The 21496-nt window shown below is 37.0% G+C and overlaps 1 protein-coding gene across 2 annotated transcripts in view; it reads left to right on the top strand.

The window, feature by feature from the left end:
* PLXDC2 (plexin domain containing 2) overlaps positions 1 to 21496 on the top strand; it is a 419623-nt gene that overhangs the window by 23013 nt on the left and 375114 nt on the right. The window lies entirely within an intron of this gene.

Here is a 21496-nt window from a genome sequence, read left to right as displayed (position 1 = left end):
GAGACTTGTCTAAGATGACACAGATAGTGAGAATAGGTAATGAAACTATGATTCCAAAGTTCAAAATTGGTCTTCTTTCTGCTGTGCCACGGACAATTATTATTGAACTTTCTCTCTAACCTGTTCCAATTATTTGTATAAATTTGTGTTCTTGATCATAGTCGAGAAATTATAATTTTCTTGATTTCATATATCCTTAGGTGAACTTTATCTAATTTTTACTATATTAGTATTATAAAACCAATAGCTTATACCATTTACTTTATAACCTTTTACTCAGGAGCATAGATATGTTTTGTTCCAAGTGAGCCTTTTCCAATAAAGAGGTTTACTTATGACATCAATTAAGATTATTATTCACTAAGGATACTGATTGTCTTTGGCTTAGTATTTTTTAAAAATTGGTAAAAACGTATTTATCTTTTATGTGCATTTTTTACACTGTAAATTTACTAGTTTCCTTCAGTGATTCTTCATATCCAGAATGGAGAGCAAAATGCAGATGACTCTAGAAAATACAAAAGCCTTCAATTACTCTAGGAGGTTTTTTTTTAACCATTAACTACATAATTCAGCTATATACATGCTGCATTTAACACTGGTGACAAAATTTTGTTATCATTGTTCTGTTTTGGATTTCCAGTGTTAAGATGTATACAATCACAGCTTGTTCAAATAGCGCCATTTGAATTATACTTAATTGGAATTTATATTCACGGTCATTTTGTTATTGGGATCCTAGGATAAGTTAATATGATATAATTGCTGATTTTTACAATCTGTTGGTTGATTAGAAAAGTGGTGACAAATGCAAACTGGATTGTGGAGATCACTAGTGAACTCTGATGACTCTTAATGTTGTAAATTTAAGCTAAATCTCCTCATAACCAGGGCTTAAGATCTGCTACCTTCAACTTAGAAACGAAGTAGAAAAGTCTAGGCTCAGCTCACAGGGGCCTGAAAGATCTGGCCTGCATTTAATTCCCAGTCCCATAATTTGCTAATCCTGTGATTTTGGTAACATTGCTTCACCCTCAGTTCCTTGGTTTTCTCATCTGTAAAATTGCAATGATAATGCTCACCTCAAGATATTTGTGAAGATTAAAATTTAAAGTATGCAACATCCTTAGAACCCAGTCTGGGGGATAGCAAGTTGTCACAAATGGTAGATGTTACAGATATTCACGTAAATTAGTGTGCTCTTCTGAATGTAGACTTTGGACATATATCCATTTACTTTTTTGTCACAAGTTAAGGTTAAGTATGTATTAGTATTTTATGATAACAGCTTGAACCAGTCTGCTTCCATTTGCTTAAAAATAGTCATTCAGATCTTCAAAAAGTCTAAAATTTCACAGGGTTTGAGTAGATCAGGCAGTAGAGTTTTTTCAGAATGATTCCTGTTAGAGAGAAATAACTGAAAACAAACGCAGGAAGTTGAGATGACTTTCAGAGGTCCCAACACTTAGTCATAGAGGCAGGATCAGACCTAGAATATTCTTTCTATTATACAGTTATGAAGCTAAATTTAACACTATAGCTTAGCAAGTTCACAGGTCCAAGACCAAGTTCCCTGAATAGTTAGCTTTGATAATAAAGATGTAAATAGAAACACAATTTATTGACAAATTGCACTTCATTGTGCCTTGAGCAACAATATATACATTTTATTCCTTGCTCTTTCATAAAGGACCTTATCATTTATATGACATCATAAAATTATTGAAAATAAATTACTTTGAGAAAGAGTTGCCCCATCCTGATAATATACCATATATCATATATATAATATCATATGGCTGAAGAGAATTTGGTGCGGAGCACATATAATTGGTATACAATTTCATTTTTATTTTGGTGAAGCACTGAGTATTACTTATTAGATATGTACCGTCCCTGCCATTGCTATTATCAAAGAACTGATTATGACAGGGAAACAGATGTCAGAAAGCAATTACACTAATAACAACATGATTACTGTCACCAGTTTAATTCTAGAAACCTGCCTGGAATTCTTACAAAGCAAATAATTTTCCTCAGCTGCATAGAATAGGCACTGATCTCTTTCCCTTTCCCCTCACAATTTAAAAGAAAATGTGCATTAAACCATTTTTGATTAGATGTACCAAAGAATAACATCAGCTATCGAATCCTTCTCTAAATATAGATCTTTTTCAAAGTAATTTAATTATTTTCCAAAGCATACTTTCACAGATGGTGGGGTTTTTTGTTCTTTTTGTTTTTTTATTGGTTTGTTTGTATTTATTTGACCATGATTACAGTTTTTGTGTGCATTATGACAGAATATGTCATGCTCATTCTTTATTTTCCAGCTTACGTAAGTTTCTACCTTGTTTCTCAGTATTGTCTCTTTTTGTTTTTTTACCTTTTCTCACTAAATTACAGTATTTTAATATTTTGTGCTTTTCCTTATTTCTTCCAAGTTATAAAAGCAATCCCTACTATAGATATTTTAGAAAATACAAAGCAGTACACAGAGGAAGAACCTTGCCCATTACTCAGTGGTCCAAAATGACCAATATTAGAATTTGTGTTTCTTTCTGTTTTTTGTTTTTTTAAAAAAATCCTTATGTATCTATCCATCTATTCTGGCTCCACCACTTACTAATGGTAGACTCAGACAGACCTCTGTGCCTTACTTTTCTCATTTATAAAATGGGAATAATAACAACCCCTACCTCATAGGATGACTTTGAGGATTAAATGAATTAATTCACGTAAAGTGATTAGCAGAGGGCCTGGCACATAGTAAACTCTCAACAAATGCTAGTGATTTGTATTCCACATTGCTTATTTATATCTTATTTGCCTGTACTGTTAGTGTATACATTATAAAAGAGAAACAAGATAGAAATGAAAAGGAACAAGACACTCTAATGGATGGTCTGCCATGCCCCACATTGGAGACCACTTGGGATAGGACATTGAAAATTTTCAGGGAGGATAAATGACAATATTTACAGATATCTTCAGATGCTACATTTACTTTGAAATTTCAGAATTGGAGTAGGACTCCAAAGTTATTTTGAAAATTTTGTACTCTCTAAGTGTAATTTATGTCTTCTTACTGAAAGAAGATGGGATTTAAGGGCATCTTATGATGCTTTAGTTTGAAGCCTCTAAAATAACCACAGGCATATAGCAGCAGGTTTAAATGCTGGGATTATTTTTCAGAATTCAGCTAAATTTACCCATATCCCACCCCTGCTCCTTCATAAAAGTTTCCTGACAGTTGCAGCCCCCAATATCCTTGCTCTCTCGATTTCTCTTTTGTTCTACCTACTTGAACTTTGACCATTTAACTGCCTCATTTTTCCACCTGTGTACATCACAGCATAATGAATATCTTTAATAAATAACATGCAAGCTGACTTCAAATGTACTGAAATCTAGAGCTTAGAGATGACCTTCAAAACCCAAGTTGTTAGAAGCTCTTCTCTAGGTTGAGCAAGGTGAATTTGAAGGTAGCTTAATATGTTTCAAATTTAAAAGAAGGCCACAGATTGAAACTTTCAGATAGGCTTTTAATGGATATCTTTTCAAAGTTGTGCATTCTTAGTAATGTATACCATAAGTAGTGTCATTTCTTCTTTGTTGCATAAAGTCTTTCCATCCTCTGATATCATGTTTATATTACCTGATACAATGTAAATAAATCTGAAGAAGTAATTTTTCAAAAGCAGTGCAGAGCTGAGGTATAAGTATATTGAGTTGTTATTAGAGAGAGAATTTCCCCAAGTAGCTTGACTTAAAAAAAGTTTTTATTCTGTATGGTATATGCTCCTTCTTAGTAATGCTTTTTACTTATGACACTTTTTTTTCTGTAAAACTCACTGAACTTTTAATGTCCATATAGTTATGTATTATTTCTGCCATGGTTTGAGGGTTTTGATTTCCCACCAATGTTGTTTTAAATCATATTAGCACAATTAACCTATTTATGAATATTGTTTGAAAATGAAATGTTCGTGTGGTAAATATGGGGGGTTGCTGCATTTTAGAGGATAAGTTGCATTTAAATAATTTTCTTATGTTTCACAAATTAAAACTAATGTTTTAAATTGATAGTTATTCAATACTTTATCCTCATTTTCTATATTTGCAAAATTTCTTCTGAATTTCAAAGAGTCAACTGCTGTTATGTCCAGAATGTCTCCGTAAGAACTCCATCCATGGGTACTACTAAGGACTTCTTATTAAGATATTTTCTAGGAGAGAAAAAGTTAGAAAACAAAGAAGTGGGAAACATAGGGGAAAGAGTAAATAAAGAACAGATAAGGCAGAAGGACAACAGATTTGTATACATAGAAGACAGAGGTCCCAACATAAATTGCCTCAGTTTCTCTCTTCTAGAGTATTTTACAAGATTGTGAAGAGCAAAAGCACAATTTAGGAATAAATCTGATTCTTAGTGGTGAAACAGGATTAACATCATAGCTTATTTTGTAAATGTATTCTTGAACCAATGTTTTCTACGGCTGTGGATAGAGACTTCCAGTCAAAATTACTAACTAACAAAATTACTAACTAACATCTTGCCTTAGAAGATGAGAGAGGAAAGGGGAATTAAACTATTTTCATGGGTGCTAGCTGAAGTCTATGCATGACTGGCTTTGACTAACTCAGTCAAATGACCAACTACTAACTACCAACACTCACAAATAGAGGAGGATCTTGATTCCCAAAGGTTATAGAAATGTGGGATTTTCTATGCTGTTTTAAGGTCATATACAGTGTCATTTATTATCTCCAAAATTCAGAGTTCTGGACATTGGAATTAGGAATATAAGCTTAGATTTGTTTTCTTTCAGTATTTTCAGAATCTAAGTGTGCCAGGAAATGTCTCGCTTTGGTTTATTCTGGTTATTTATTTCTTATGTGTGATAGATACTTACTAGGACGTAATGCAAGTTCTTTCTTAGCAAGGTGACTGGTCCTAGACATGCTTCCCTTGGTGAGCCTTCCACTCTCAGCGTGGGGAGCAAGTCACTTAACCCCTCTGTTTTTCACGTTCCCTGTCTATATAAGAAGGCCCTTGCACCAGTTCTGACTCTCTCACCAGGGATGCCATAGCACAAGGCTCTCACAGGTGTCTAACAAATTGTAATAAACGTGTAGGATTTATTTTTTGCTACACCTTTGGAGAGGCAATAATGGTGACTTCTTGTCAGATGAAATGTTAAGCCAAGCTGTGAAGAGTAGGGGCAATTTATTGTAAGCAGGCGGTGAAGTGTAATTTTAAGCCCTTGCCAAGAGGAGAACAGGTGTTGTTGGAACCTGTGGGAACTCTTCTCCTGCTTGTCAATCAGAGAGCCAAGCCCTCAGGAGAACTGACAGTAAACAGTTCTCCTCAGTAAGTAACATGAGGTTGGGAGTGGCCAAATCAGTAGGACTCCATCTACGAAGCCCATTTATTTAATTCCTTCAAGTCAATTCTCTTATTTCCCAAAGATTCTGACCATGCCCCAAATTTACCAAGCTGCACTAGATTTTATGAGTCAGACCTCTCACTTCTTGCTGGGTACGTCCAGTGTAGTCATGGCAACCGCCCTAACAAGTAAGTATAAACCTGGTGCTTGTGCCAAAGGTGAGTAATTTGGATCTGGGTAGTGGCAGGAAAGCTATTTTTAGGGCAGGAGGAGGAGAAATGAAAGGAAAAAAGCATTAATTATCTTTCTTCTTTTTTTTTTTTTTTTAAACATCTTTATTGAAGTATAATTGCTTTACAATGGTGTGTTAGTTTCTGCTTTATAACAAAGTGAATCAGTTATACATATACATATGTTCCCATATCTCTTCCCTCTTGCATCTCCCTCCCTCCCACCCTCCCTATCCCACCCCTCTAGGTGGTCACAAAGCACCGAGCTGATCTCCCTGTGCTATGCGGCTGCTTCCCACTAGCTATCTATTTTACATTTGGTAGTGTATATATGTCCATGACACTCTCTCACCCTGTCACATCTCACCCCTCCCCCTCCCCATATCCTCAAGTCCATTCTCTAGTAGGTCTGTGTCTTTATTCCCGTCTTGCCACTAGGTTCTTCATGACCTTTTTTTTTTTTTTTTCCTTAGATTCCATATATATGTGTTAGCATACTGTATTTCTTTTTCTCTTTCTGACTTACTTCACTCTGTATGACAGACTCTAACTCCATCCACCTCATTACAAATACCTCCATTTCATTTCTTTTTATGGCTGAGTAATATTCCATTGTATATATGTGCCACATCTTCTTTATCCATTCATCCGATGATGGACACCTAGGTTGCTTCCATGTCCTGGCTATTGTAAACAGAGCTGCAATGAATATTTTGGTACATGACTCTTTCTGAATTATGGTTTTCTCAGGGTATGTGCCCAGTAGTGGGATTGCTGGGTCGTATGGTAGTTCTATTTTTAGTTTTTTAAGGAACCTCCATACTGTTCTCCATAGTGGCTGTATCAAGTTACATTCCCACCAACAGTGCAAGAGTGTTCCCTTTTCTCCACACCCTCTCCAGCATTTATTGTTTCTAGATTTTTTGATGATGGCCATTCTGACCGGTGTGAGATGATACCTCATTGTAGTTTTGATTTGCATTTCTCTAATGATTAATGATGTTGAGCATCTTTCTTCTTTATTTTCTTGTGACTCAGTAGAAGATGAGAGGGGAAAGGGGAAATGGAGGCTTTGTGAAGTGGTTGAATCTAGAGCAAGGGCAAAAAGAAAGTTAAGTGTTACTGAATCAGCTTCTCCTTGAGTCTTTTAGCTTTTGGAGGACAGTGCTAGGGATATGAAACACTCTATTCATCTTTTCTTCATATATAATAGTTGTCTTTATAGGAGTAAACCTTACTGGGAACAGTTTTTGTCCACAAAAATATAATTGAGGTTTTCGGTTGGGTCCATAATAAGCCCTGAACGGCAGGCTTCCTTTATCTCCCCAAACTTTTTCAGGGGGTCTAAAATCAGTTAGTCTTCAGGGAACCAATGTCAAAATATACTATGTGGGGAAGAGGGAAGAGGAGAGAAAATTCTCTGAGGCAACACCCTCAGGTACAGCACTGACTTGGTATCAGGTGGCCATTTGAAAAGTGTGACAAGCCTCCCCACAAAAAGAATTCATTGGTCATTTTGTTCCATTCTAGTGCAAGTCCTTACTGAAAATAATAAAATGTTTTATAGCTTCTTGTACCAAATATTTGAATATACACGCTTTCTCTTTGGCCCAAGGGTACAGTTCAGAGTATTTCAAATAGCAGATTTTCATAGGTGGCAAAAATATATTCTAAGTAACCATTATAAATATATGGAGCACACATTCCACAAATTCAGAAGTACCGCTTTGGTCTTCGTGCAGATCTGTAGAACACATTTGGAGAATCACCCATACAGGTCGTTTTCTCAGGTGGAAAATGCCTGCCTGGTATACATTGTCTTAACTCAGTGGTTCTCAAAGTGAGGAGCTTCAGCTTCACCTGAGAACTTACTAGAAGTGCAGAGTCTCAGTTCTCCACCCAGGTCTATTGGATCAGAAACTCGGGGGTGGAGCCCAGCAAACTGTGGTTTAACAAGCCCTCCAGGAGATTCTGATATACACTGAAGTATGAGGATCACTGCCTAAACTGACCTTTCCTTTAGGAACCCCACTCTCATTTCCTAATAGTCCCAAACTCAATTTGTTTCAGCCCAGCGCTAACCATAGCTAACATACTGTGTGCTCTAAATTGTATCATAGACTTGCCAAGTCCTTTACATGTTCTCAGAACAACCCTGTAACATAGAGTCTATAATTAGCTTCATTTTAATGATGAAGTAATGGATGCTTATGGAGAGAAACTTTCCCGAGGTTACACAATTAGTGAACAGCAGGGGCTGGGATCCAGACTGTTTGACTCCTAAATCTGTGTACCTAACCAACAGAACTATATCTCTGATATATTTGTTGAATGCAAAGTAGTTGAACACTTGGGTTAGAATAAAATTGTCACAGACCCAGTGGGATCCCATTTTATGTTGGAAATGTATCTGTCTTCGCTGACTTCCTCTGTGTGTACTGTTTCACCTAGAAAATATTGCTTTCCTTCTCCCTTAATCCAGTTCCGTGGCTGCTGTTAAAATCAGACTCAAGACGTACCTAACTCCTGGAAACGATCCCAGATTTTCTCTGTGGGGTGAATCATTTGTTTAAGCATTTGCTCTCAGTTTTTGTGGTCTCCTATTCCTGCAGGTTGGTGGGTTTGCACTGTTTGCATGCCTCCTACATGAAATCCACTCTAATGAATTGCAAATTCTTCCGAGAGAGGAACTACATCTTTTATTGGTGACTTCTCTCTGTTTCCCAGCAGGCTTCTGTACCTGGTAGGCTTCCAGCAAGGCTTGTTGAATAACAAGGATGTTTATAAAATCTCTTCCTAGGCCTTGAACACAGTTTTAGGTTGGGTAAAGGAGGAGCCCACCTGAATGAAACATTGGAGGGAAATAGCTGAAATGAGTTAGAAGTGCTTGGTAAAATTACCAAAGGTAGAATTTTAACTTGAATTTCCAAACATCTTCAGTGCAGATTAAGAAGAATTTCAAATGTTTCCATGAAGTACCCACTAGCATTGCTGTAGTCCTTCCTTTCACCATTGCACCCACAGGCTGTTCTTTTTGGCTGCACTTGAATTTACTGAAATGATTCTGTTTGCCTCAAAGGGTTTTGAATGAGAGGATGGCAGATTTTTAATGAAGTCACTTTCCATCCCATGAACAGAAGCTTTCAGAAAAGACAATTTCACTTCATTGTTATAGTCTTAAGTAATGGTATGAAAGTTTTAAACTTTAAGTGGTAATTAAGATTTTTATCATATGAAGAATGAATTCCTACTAATGCCTTATTAATATCTCATCACATATATTTGTGCAGTTTCTCATTCCTTTATGATCCTTAGATGTCCATGCTTTTTTGTTTAAATATAGTGATTTGTGGAATTTATGTTTTTCAACCCATGTACACATATGTATAGTATTTTAAATGAAAAAAACAGTCTTTTATTACAAAAGAAACATGTTTATCTTAGATAAAGGAAATAAACAAGTAAAAACACAATAAAATAATCCAAATGCATTTTTCTTTCCCATGTGGTAAACTTATCGATTTATATTATAAATTAGCTTACATGTATACAAACAAGTTCTCTCTCTGTCTCATATACACAAACACAGAGTCATAAAGGGTTTTTAATGAAAACCTAATTCTACAAAATGAAGTCTGATATATGTTACATGTTATACGTGTTATCCTATTCCAATGGGTGGGATAGATTATTGTGAAGTTTAAGAAATCTGAAGTGAAATATGCACCTAATAGTAGGAGAAAGTACAGGAGAAGATAGTTTTGTAGATTTCTTCCTTAAGGGGAGGACTGCTTTGCCTGTGGAATGGGCACTGAGGACAGGCCAGGCAGAGCAGTCTTTGGGGGTATCAAACATAGTTCTCTAAGTTACACTCTCTCCCTAAATTATGTTAGAGTAATTTGATAACCTAAGGTAGTATCAGTAATTGCCACCCCACTTCAGCAGCTTTCATCAATTATTTTTTTGCAACTTCTAAACAGAGCAAGAAGGAGGATATGCTTAGTGCTAACCTCACTGCCTAGCTTCACGGGCAATAACTGCTTTCCCTGTCAATTTTCTTGCTCTGTGTGGTTAAGTTAGAAATATTCCTATCTTACCTAGAAGAAAACTGCACCTGCCGAGCTGACAGATTTCTCAGACGCACACACACTATTTGAATAAGGAAAAATTGAATATGTAATTTTGAATGCATAACACTAATTTTTTCCTTTAGTAAAAGTCTCCCTACTTTAAAATTTTCAGTGAGAAGTCAGCTGAGTTGTTTATAGATGCTATGTCCTAAAACCTTTGAACCTCTACTCTTTTATGGGGTATTATAATTAAATGGCAAAGTACAAAGCAAATTTGCTTAAAAGGTTAATATCTCATGGATGTTTAATCATGAAAGACCCGTCTAATCAGTTCCTGCAAGACCACTAGTTACACACCCCATCCTGAGAGATTCAAAAGCAAATAATCTGCATTTGAATTACTATCTGTTAAATTCTTTATAAGGGCCACCAAAATATGCATTTTAAATAAAATATCCTATATACCCACTTTAGGAAAGACATGAATTTTAATGAATTTTCAAATAGCTGATAAAAAAAGCAGATTATGGCTTACTCAGGATTCTCGACTGAATGACAAGCCTAGACCCTAGAGCTAAATGAAAAGTGGATGCTGCCCTGAAGCTCACAGTGCTTTCTGTTGGATCTAGAGGAGGGGTATCTTGTTCTGGGATAGCAGACCCTCTATATCATTCAATTTGGTTTAACAAACATTTGATGAGTGCTTACAATATACAAAGCATTCAGGTATGTAACCCCAGAAGACTCAAAGAATAATAAGACTTATTTCTTGCTTTTGCAAGTTTTTAAAAATAAAGGATTTCACAATAAATGGACAAAGATAGACATATAATCAAAATATTACACTGATAAAGGTTATAAAAAGTAGAATTTTAAAGTGCTGTGTTTTGGGACATCAGTGGAGAGCAATTATCCTTGCCAGGGATGGTCATATTCCAAAAAAAGGACTGGTTTTCTCTTGCTTCCTTGTCATCATCCATTAAGAATCATGTAACATCACAGCCTAGGGCCTTTCCTGTAATAATAGCTCAACACAGATGTTGCTCAGCCAACCTGAATTAAAGTGTTTCTAATTCTTGGAATTTTTAGGTTTTTTTTAGAAGTGGTCACACTTACAATTTGTACTTCTTAAAGAGGTCCCACTTCCTGCCACCCAACCCTCCTAACATGTCTTGGTGCCCCAGTTGTCCCTTTCCTCAGTTATCACTCATGACTGTGAGAAGCAGTCTTTGGTGGCACCTATAACCAAGAGAAAAAGCATGTTTTCATTCAGCTTTTTTCTCTTATTCTTGGAGAAGCTAAGTTAGTCAGACATGGGTGAAATAGCAGATGGTGACTACAGTAGCAATACACTAGGGGTGATTTTAGTGACAAAATAACCTGATATTTAAATTTAGGTACAAGAGGAAGGATTGAATCAGGCTATAAAAAGTTAATCTGGATTCTTGTTACTCAAAGTGTGGTCCATGAATTGAGAGCATCAGGCTCACTTGAGAGATTTTTAGAGATTTGAAATCTCCCCAGACCTACTAAGCCAGAATCTGCATTGTAAAAATATTCCCACGTGGTTCTTTCATACATTACACTTTAAGAAGGTCTAGTCTAGAGCCCGTGAAAAAGAGGATAAATCATTGAAAAGTAAGAAATACAAATGGATTCGAGAAACAAAAGTTTTTCAGCCATGGTGATAATGTTACATTTCAAAGTCCATCTAATGTTCCTGGACTATAGAAATTACAATATGTAAGTGATGGAGAATCCAGACCTCAAAACACATATTCAGTAAATTGGACAATATTTGTACCCTCCAGATAATGAAAATTTGTGGTTTTATGAGGGAGTTTATTATTTTGTTTAGTCTATAGAATGATACATATCACAAGGCCCTTCTGAGGTGAGTAAATTACCATGAGTCGATTATTAAGCAAAAGAATCTGATTATTAAGAATATTTTTTTTTCTCATATTGTTGTGATAGTTTCTAACTCAGTCATATTCTTAGGCTGGCACAATAAAGCAAACAATGTAATCATCACCAGGCTGAGAGTGAAAACACTTTTTTATTAATTTTATAGATGTGAACTAATCAGAGTAATTTGAATCTTGGACACAATTCAAGAAAGCCATTTATTTAACTACTCTGTGATGTGTGTGTGCTTTCAAGTGCTCCATAAAGGCTACAGATATAGAAAAGACAGATAATAAAAGCTACAATTTAAAGTCTAAAGGATTGGACAAGCTATCCAGTGCAGAGCCCTTTGTTATCTGAACTCGAAGAACTTTTGTTCTTAGGTTATTTGTCATGTTCATTAGAAGCAATACTGGTTATACCTATACTGTTTAATTAATAAGAACTGCAGAGAATGTGGACATTGTGTAATTAGATTTTACTACTTTGCTGTAACAACTTTACCTCCTCCTTCTGTTTCTCCTTCTATTCCTTTCCCCCTTCCCTTTTTCTTTTTAGCTTCTGTCTTAATGCGAGCTTGAGGCAATGTTTTGTTACTGCTTTTTTGAGGGATGTGCAATCCCTGGAAAGCAAGAGTGGGGGCAAAGGAAGGTGAGGAATGAAAGCAGACAGGCCAATAAAAAGTGTTGTTGAAATGACCACAATTTCACAAGAAAACATAGCTGGATGCCTGGTCCCACAAGTTGTGCCTGAGAGGTTGTCTGAAACTATAACATCTTGGAACAGATTTTTATCTGGATCAGTTTGTTTCCTGGCTTCTCCCATCTTTTGTTTCTCTTTGATCAAAACTTACCCTAAAGGGCTTTGACTCTTCTGCACTTCGCCCCTCCTGGAAGCCTCTGCAGGAGCCGGCATCTCCTTGGGTCTGGATGGGTCAGACCTACACACTGGAGATGTTGTTCCTCCAGCTATGGTGAGTGCAGTGGGATCCACAAGGAAGCCTGGCCCTAGACCCCTTGGAGGCCGAGTCCATCTGGGACGATAGAAATCAAGGCCACTCCAGCAACAGCTGGTGCTTTACACCAGTGGACTGGCAAGAATCCCTGAGGAAGCTCTGGCCTGAATCAAGGCAAGTAGCTGAGGCTTGGGAGGCAAGTGGGCTGAGCGGATCTGGGACATCACGTAAACTGTGTTCTGTACAGTCTGTATATCACTGACTAAAATGATAGTATCTTAAAAGAAAATACCCATTTGTCTTTCCACAACAAACTAGCCTAAAATACAATGGCCAAAAGGCTTAGTTATGTTGTTTTTAGTATAAATGAGTGGCTGTCAACCCAGGGTGATTTTGCCTCCCAGGGGACCTATGGCAATGTCTAAAGACATTTTGTATTGTCACCACTTGAGAGGGTGCTACTGGCATCTAGTGGGTAGAGGCCAGGGACGCTGCTAAACATCCTGGGATTCACAAGACCACTCCCACCCCCTGAAATAATTATCCGCCCAGAATGTCTTGGGAGAAATGTTGATGTAGGCAAAGGACCTAGTTTTTTATTATAGGGTTAATTTAATATTTTCTTAAGCAATTGAAGTAAAAATCTCAGTTCCTGTTCATTGGACACTGGCTGGGAATTCTAGCTTAGTCGGGCCTTCTAAAAAGCTCCAGTGCCTTTGGGTTCAGTCCATGCCCAGGGCTAGAGGGGCCCCAGAAGCTCCAGGGGGAGCTTCTGGAGAGTACCAGGGACAAATTTCACCTGTCTAAAAATGTATGCTTAGCCATCTACACAGTGAAGAGAGGTTAAACTTTGAACTTTTCTTCCTTCTCCTCTGTTGTGCATTTTTATGACCACTGTTTGAGACCTAGAATTCGGACGAGATTCTTTAAGTCTCTATAGTTCTGGTAGTTTATGGCATAAGCATACATCTGTGAGCCTAATCACCATTTATAATAGCTTTCCACTGGAAAAAAAAACGTATTATGTTACAAACATACATATAATTCAAATACTGCCCATGAGACATAAATTGAGGCCTTGGGGGCATTAGTTATAATTAGTCTAGCATTCATTTAAAATATTTTTATATATCACAATTTGAAGAAATTTCCCACAGTTTATAGAATCACTTTTGTTATTACTATAAATAGATTATAATGGAACTAAAGTGTAAACTCCATAAGAGCAGGGATCTGGATTTTATTTATGAATGTATCCAATAAGCTTTAAATTGTGCCTGGTTCATATAGTAAATATTTGTTGAATATAATTTTCCATCTGTAGTAGTAAAAATGACGTTTCTGAGAGGAATATACAAACACACAAGTAATTAAAACTCAAATACCGTTTTTACCCTTTTTGTCTGAGTTCACTAATATAACAGACTCATCAGGCCCATGAAAAGTCTGGTGTCGTTTCAAATTATTATCAGCTCTTGGCCTTTGAAGTTCTTGGAACAAATATTCTTTTTTTTTTTTTAAATAAATTTATTTATTTATTTATTTTTGGCCGTGTTGGGTCTTCGTTGCTGCGCGCGGGCTTTCTCTAGTTGTGGTTTGTTGCGGTGCGCGGGCTTCTCATTGCGGTGGCTTCTCTTGTTGCGGAGCACCGGCTCTAGGCATGTGGGCTTCAGTAGTTGTGGCACGTGGGCTCAGTAGTTGTGGCGCATGGGCTTAGTTGCTCCGCGGCATGTGGGATCTTCCCAGACCAGTACTCGAACCTGTGTCCCGTGCATTGGCAGGCGGATTCTTAACCACTGCGCCACCAGGGAAGCCCCTCTTCTTTTTTTTAAGAATTTTTTAAATTTTATTTTATATTTTATTTTATTTTTATTTTTACTTTTTTGGGGCTGTGTTAGGTCTTCATTGCTGTGCACGGGCTTTCTCTAGTTGTGGCAAGCGGGGGCTACTCTTCATTGCAGTGTGCGGGCTTCTTTTTTTTTTAATTAGTTTATTTACTTATTTATTTTGGGCTGTGTTGGGTTTTTGTTGCTGCACGCGGGCTTTCTCTAGTTGTGGTGAGCGGGGGCTACTCTTCGTTGCAGTGCGCAGGCTTCTCACTGCGGTGGCCTCTCCCGTCGCGGAGCATGGGCTCTAGGCGCGCGGGCTTCAGTAGTTGTGGCTCGCTGGCTCTAGAGCACAGGCTCAATAGTTGTGGCGCACGGGCTTAGTTGCTCCGTAGCATGTGGGATCTTCCCGGACCAGGGCTCAAACCCGTGTCCCCTGCATTGGCAGGCAGATTCTTAACCACTGCGCCACCAGGGGAGTCTGAAATGAATATCCGTTACTAATTCTCCTTAGATATTTATATTTATGGAATCAAGCAGACCTTGATCTGAATCCTGGTTCTGCCTCATACAGCTATGTAACTTTAAGAAATTTACTTGAAGTTTCTAAGCCATAGTTTCCTCTTTTGCAAAACGCACAGTATTAAGTGAGTTAATGGAATGGGCTTGGTTTAGTGCCTATAATAAACCAAGTACTCAAAAATGTTGCTACTATTAATACTGTATGCTGCTTAAAAGTTGGATATATCAGGTTTTATTATTTGAAGGTATTTTGTCAACTTACTATATTTGCTACTAGTAGCACAGTCTTGTATTTTTGTGAACTATATATTTTTCACAAGTGTTACACATATTTTGGCTGATTTTTTTTTTTTTTTTTTAGCAGAAAGACATCTTTTTAAACTCTTTTAACCAGAATCTTACTTTGGGGTCTTTAGACTTTAGCATGAGAAAATTATACTAAAAATAATATGGTTTTTATTAAAGATACCTAATAATTGAAGCTTTTACACACACACACACACTCTCACACCACGTGTCAACATTTCCTCATAGTGAAACGAGGTTTGACAAACATCATTGTCTGCCAATCTGATGATCTGTGATAAACTTGGAACCAGAGCTGGGCGTTGAAAACTTTGTCCAAAACATTCACATGGAGTTCAAGAACCATTGGTCAGTCACTGAAAGCTCAGTGAGAACTAGAGCTTTGCGTGATTTTAATGCTCATTTCATCTCTTTACATCCTTGTCTCTCCTGGCCCTGACAGCTCTGCTCTGGCATTTCACTCTGTCTGCTTTCCTCCCATCCAACATGAACTGTTTCCAGGCACACATGAAAAAGGGAAATAAAAACAGTGTGTACTGAAATTCTGACAGTTTTGAAATTTTAAAATTTATTTTCCCCTACTTCTTATTTCACCATTATTCTTAAATATGTTGTTTAATAGCATCCTTCAAGATATATTACACCATGGTGATGAAGGTAAAGAAAACAATGATTACTGAAATCATTTCCTCATTGAAAATTATCAGGGAAAGTAGACATACAAAATAACTGGGACTGTGCAAATTGAATTTCTACTGTGGCTAACATTTTTTAAAATGTAATTTATTAAGCATTTACTATATGCCACACATTAAGGCATGCATTTTACATGGATTATTTCATTAAACTCTCACAACAAGCTGTAAATTACCTAATTTACAATTGAGGGAACTAAAGAATTCAAATATTAAGTTACTTGCCCAAAGTCCTACAACTAGCAAGTTACAGAGCCAAGCAGACCCTTACCAGAATAGGGAATCATTTTGTTATTTCAGTTTTCCACAGTGTAATTAAAATTATACAATTCATGTATTTCAGTGACAGGAGAAAACAAAGATTGGCTAGAACTAAATCTGTCTCTCAACTTTAGTATCATAACCTACCCACTTTTTAAAGCCTGTATTAATAGTAAAAGTCACAATCAATTTAAGGAATCAGATAATTCATGCTCCTAATTAGAACTTAAAATAGGAATTAATCACTCATTTTTGTGTCCTTTTTTTGGCTAAGAATCATTCACTTACTTAAATATTCTCTCAACACTTTAGAAGATATCTGGAAATGATACAGAGGGGCAGTTATCATTTCCTTTAGTGTTTAATAGGGGATAATCTTCTCTAGTGGCAACTGTCTGAAAGTTTCCTTTCAGACCATTGTTTTTCTAATTTGTAAAGTTTTTATCCATGGCTGGAGACATGTTGTATCACAATTCAGGCGTCACACAGGAAATCTACAAAGACATCAGAGATGTTGTACTTTAAATATATGCCTCTTCTCCATTCCTTTCAAGGGTTGGGCAAGCTTAAGTTCTAAAGAATTATGTAGGCCAAACAATACCCACAGAAATAGATGTACAAAAGTAGTGTTTACCCAGTTTGTAATGAATCAATGAACCCATGGCCAATGGGTTATTATTAGAATATTTTAAATTGCCTATTTTTCCTCCAGAATTCAGAGTTTAAAATATTTTAAATATATTTGTTGGGGAGGTGTCAGCTGTTGAAGGGCATTTCCTCATTGGACTTGTCTGTTCTTTGACTTACTTAAACATGGCCTCAAAATTATAAAATATTACTTCCCCTGCTTTTGTTTTCCTTTATTACTATTTTCCTTTATTACTATTACTATTACTATTGACACACGGTCAACCAGCCAGCTGGCCTCTTGGAGGAATCGATGCAGAGGTGGAGAAAGATGGGAGATAGGAACAACAAGAACAGTTTCGAGCTGCTGATTTCTGAGGGCAAATTTTCAAGGAGAAAGCTCCCTAGTGGTGGCTTTGGTCCCCTAAGTTGTCTTCCTTTGCCACTCCTCCCGTGGTACGTCATCTGCCACCATGTACCATGCCAGCAGCCTGTACCGTGCAGTTCATCTGCTGTCTTCCACTGAACTATAGGCTCCCGAGGGTGGACCATGTACTTCCTTTTTCAAAGTGAAATCCACAATACTTGATGCATTGTCAAGCAAAAATAGATTCTCAGTAAATACTTGTTGAATACGTGAAAGAATGATTTTTCTAAACCACTCTCATTTTAACTTTAGGACTGCAGTTACGTTCCATCATATCAGTCATTCATTTGAATTAGCCACCATGGCCCTGTAAAAATATAAGTATTTTTGATAAGATCAGGGGCTCTCAGGTTAATGGGAATGACTTAATTTAGGTGTCCCTCTTGTCAACATCTAATTGGAATTAGCTTCACTGAAGAAACGTGAGTTTAAATTGAGGGTGGAGGGTACAGGGGAGAGTTTGGAAAGAAGGAAAGTGAGTAGTTTGGGGGATAGAGTATACTTTGGGTTGTAGAGTGGTCCACTGGGAGAAGAGGGAACAAAAGGCATCACAATGGCAATAGAAGCCACTGGAGGGAAGAGAGATGGATAAATAGAAGTCTAAAGGATGCAGGGTAAATAGAAGTCTAAAGGATGCAGGAGAAAAGGGAAGGGTGCCCAGGAATTAGCATAAAATGCTTCAAATCTTTCTCTTCCTTTCCTTGCTAAAAATTTTCTTATTCCCAAGGCTCATACTTCAGGCCATACCATTAGTATTATATTTCAGACATATTATGGGTGAAACAAGTTGTAGCGGGTTGATCCAGGGGCCTATTACCATTCGTTAAAGTCTCCTATGGGGAAAATGCAAGGATAACATTTTAGAATTTTGAGAAATCTTAGAAATCTTCCAACTCAATGGGTTTTTAACTTAGATTCAGAAACCTTTTTTAAAAAGGAAATCTTACTCTGAGGTGAGATGTGTCACACAGATGCAAGCTGGGGTGATCACCCTACCCACTCAGCACTTCTTCCTTTTCTCCCTTTCCTCCAAGGTGGTCTGGCCTCTGCAAAGAGGTTGGGCTTTGCAGTGCAGTTTGCAGTCAGTGATCTAAACACTTATGCTTGTTTACTGGTAAAGGAAATCCAGTGACATTTAGAAACTTGGCAAAATGAATTAAGAGCAGGCCAAATCTGGTCACCAGTGCTGTGTGCTTGCCGTGCCACCAAGATTCTCTGGCAGTAAGAGCATCTGGCAGAGTGTCTGACACAGAAAAGAAACTTAATAAATAGAGGTTGTGCAATGAGTGAAAAAAGTGAATGAATGCGCTCTGAACTCGAGATTAAATAGGTATCCAAGTATGTGGTGTTCTGACTCTTTTTGAAAATTGTTTGAGAATCTCCTATACTTGGGAAACAAACCAACAGAGAACTAACTGATCAAAAGTGGTGTTTCATCATTTTCTGAGGGCACCTTTCTCTCTAGTCAAGATCTCTCTTTCCAGTGTGAGAAACTCTCCTTCCCTGAGGGCAGGGAGCATGCCTGTTTCGTTCACCATCAATACCTACCAGGCCCAGTGCCTAACAGTGTGTGGGACAAACCAGATGCTCAACACGTATTTGTTGAACACACTGTTTACTAGATCCCTCCATATGTATGACTTAACTGAGTAATGAATGTACTTGAAACTAAACCCATTTCCTTCAGTGTTTCTGGTATCGGTTAAAGGCATCATTATGTACACACTCTTCATTGCTGGAATAAATCTGAGAGCCAGTTTTATCTAATCTCCTTTGCTTCACTCCTGTGACCACACGATTGTCAAAGTCTGATAATTTTACCGTCTATGTATTTCTTAAATTTTTCCAATTCTTTCTGGCCCCTAGGTTACCCCCGAAGTGTACTACCTTAGTATTTCTTTTCTGGACCACTTGTTTTTGCAGTAGCCCTTTACCAGCTCTGCTTCTCTCCGTCAATGTCTTCTTGCTTCCTTCCTCTTCTTGCCTGATTGGTCTTTTCAAAAGCGAAATCTCATTTTGCCACCTCCTTGCTTAAAACATTAATGTCTCCCTAGGTCTGAACCCCTTAATTAGCACAGCATTCAAGTAACCTTTTTAGCCTCATTTCATGCCACTCTGTTTTCAGCTTCCCCTTAATTACCTGCATTTACTTAATGCACTGTCCTCTCTCATATGCATTCCCTGTTCATTTAGTCTGTGGTGCCCTTCTGCCCCTCTTTTTAGCTTTCCAATTTCTTACTCATCTTTTAAGCCTCAGTTCCAATCTCCAATTTTTGACCTTTCCTACAGCTCTCCTGACCCCCAGCTCCACCTCAGTTAGAGTTGGAGCACATCTTTTATAACTCTTCTGAATTCTACGATGATTGGCTTCACGCTAGTGTCTCTATTGGACTATGCCCTTGATGGCAAAGAAGCTTTCTTACTTACCTGGAAGCTATATCAAGAGTCTGTTCTTTCAGACAGAGAAGGTTTTATTTGTGGATTACTCATATTGATTAGTAAGTGGTGTTCATGTAAAACTCCTAGCGAAATGCTAGAGTCTTCAACTCTAAATATAGGAGATACAGATCTTCCTTGACTTACAATGGGGTTATGTCCCTATAAACCCATCGTAAGTTGAAAATATCATTAAGTCGAAAGTGCATTTAATACATCTAACCCACTGAACATCATAGCTTAGCCTAAACTACCTTAAACGTGCTCAGAACACTCACATTAGCCTGTAGTTGGGCAAAATCATCTATAACGAACCCTATTTTATAATAAAGAGTTGAATATCTCATCTAATTTATTGAATGCTGTACTGAAAGTGAAAAAAGCAAAATGGTTGTTTGGGTCCAGAATGGTTGTAAGTGTATCAGTTGTCCACCTTTCTGATCACGTGACTCACTGGGAGCTGCAGCTCACAACTTCTGCCCAGCATGATGAGAGGGTATCATGCAGTATATCGCTAGCCCAGGAAAAGATAAAACTTCAAAATTAGAAGTACAGTTTATACTAAATGCATATTGCTTTTGCACCATCATAAAGTCAAAAAATCATAAGTTGAAACATTATAAGTTGGGGACTCTCAGTATATTAAATGATGACATTTAAAGATACTCAGGTCTAAATATGGGAAATGATATTAAAGATGTTCCAAATGTGTATTTCTTCGTAGAACTTATAGTGGCAAGATATTAATAATGACTGTAATAATTAATGCATAGCTTAGTCTGACTTAAGGAAATTTAATCAAAAGTGTTACAATTCAACTAGTTTTGATTAAATAGCTTTAATTATTTGTCTTCTCTACAAAGCTTGGGATACTCTTTTGCCTAGTACTTACAGGGTATTTATCTAGTATTTTAAATAGTAATTATATATAAATATATAATGTGTATAAATAGATTAGATTTAGATATTTATATATAATTATAAAGTATAGTAATATATAGTATTTATGTAGTGTCCAACTCAGATGTAGTGCTTTTGTGTAAAATATGAGATTATGTAAGTAACCCCATTCAGTCCAGAAGCAAAGATTTTATGCAGCCAATATTAGCTGAGTCATATTATTTATTAAATGTTTACTGTTTTCCAGACAATGCAAATTCAGTGGTTAACTAAAGAGTTGCAATAAAGATAGAAATAGAATCATGGGAAGGGAGAACAAAGGGTTCTTTTCTCTTAATTTGGGTCTTCTTCAACTTTAAGAATTTGAATTGGCTCATTAGTCATGAATGAGAAAGTTTACTTGCTTTATGTATCGCTATTAAAGGCATTTATAATACCTACAGTACACAATGCCTACCCTACAGCAACTCATTTTTCTTTTTTTTTTAACACTGAACTTTCCAATCAGGGAAAATAGAAGCAAACTGTTTAAGATCTATTTACACCCTGCCAAGAGCTAGCCAAGCTTCTTAGACTTACTGCATCCGTTTTCTTTTAATTGCCATTAGTCGCTGGGGCCCTGATCTCTTATTCCTACAGAATCTAGAAGTGAGAGGTGTGAGCTGTCCGGCGCCCCAACTCTATTTAAATCTTCTTTGAGGAACAGCAGAAGTAGGTTGTGAAGAGCTTCCTATAATCCACTGGAGTGGTTCCTGTTTTACATGAACTCTTTTCTAGTTTTCTTTTTAAGTAACGTGAACAAAGTAACAAATGGAAGCCTTTTTTTTTTCCACTTGTGTTTTTAGAGGATAAGAGGAGGTGATTTTGATCTTTACAATCTAAAAATAAACTCACCTCTCTAATATGTGAGTCTTCATGTCGTATTTCAATTTTTAATGGCATA

This window comes from Eubalaena glacialis, chromosome 2, assembly GCF_028564815.1.
Source record: "Eubalaena glacialis isolate mEubGla1 chromosome 2, mEubGla1.1.hap2.+ XY, whole genome shotgun sequence".
Taxonomy (NCBI): Eukaryota; Metazoa; Chordata; class Mammalia; order Artiodactyla; family Balaenidae; genus Eubalaena; species Eubalaena glacialis.
This window is presented reverse-complemented; position numbering and strand designations above follow the sequence as displayed.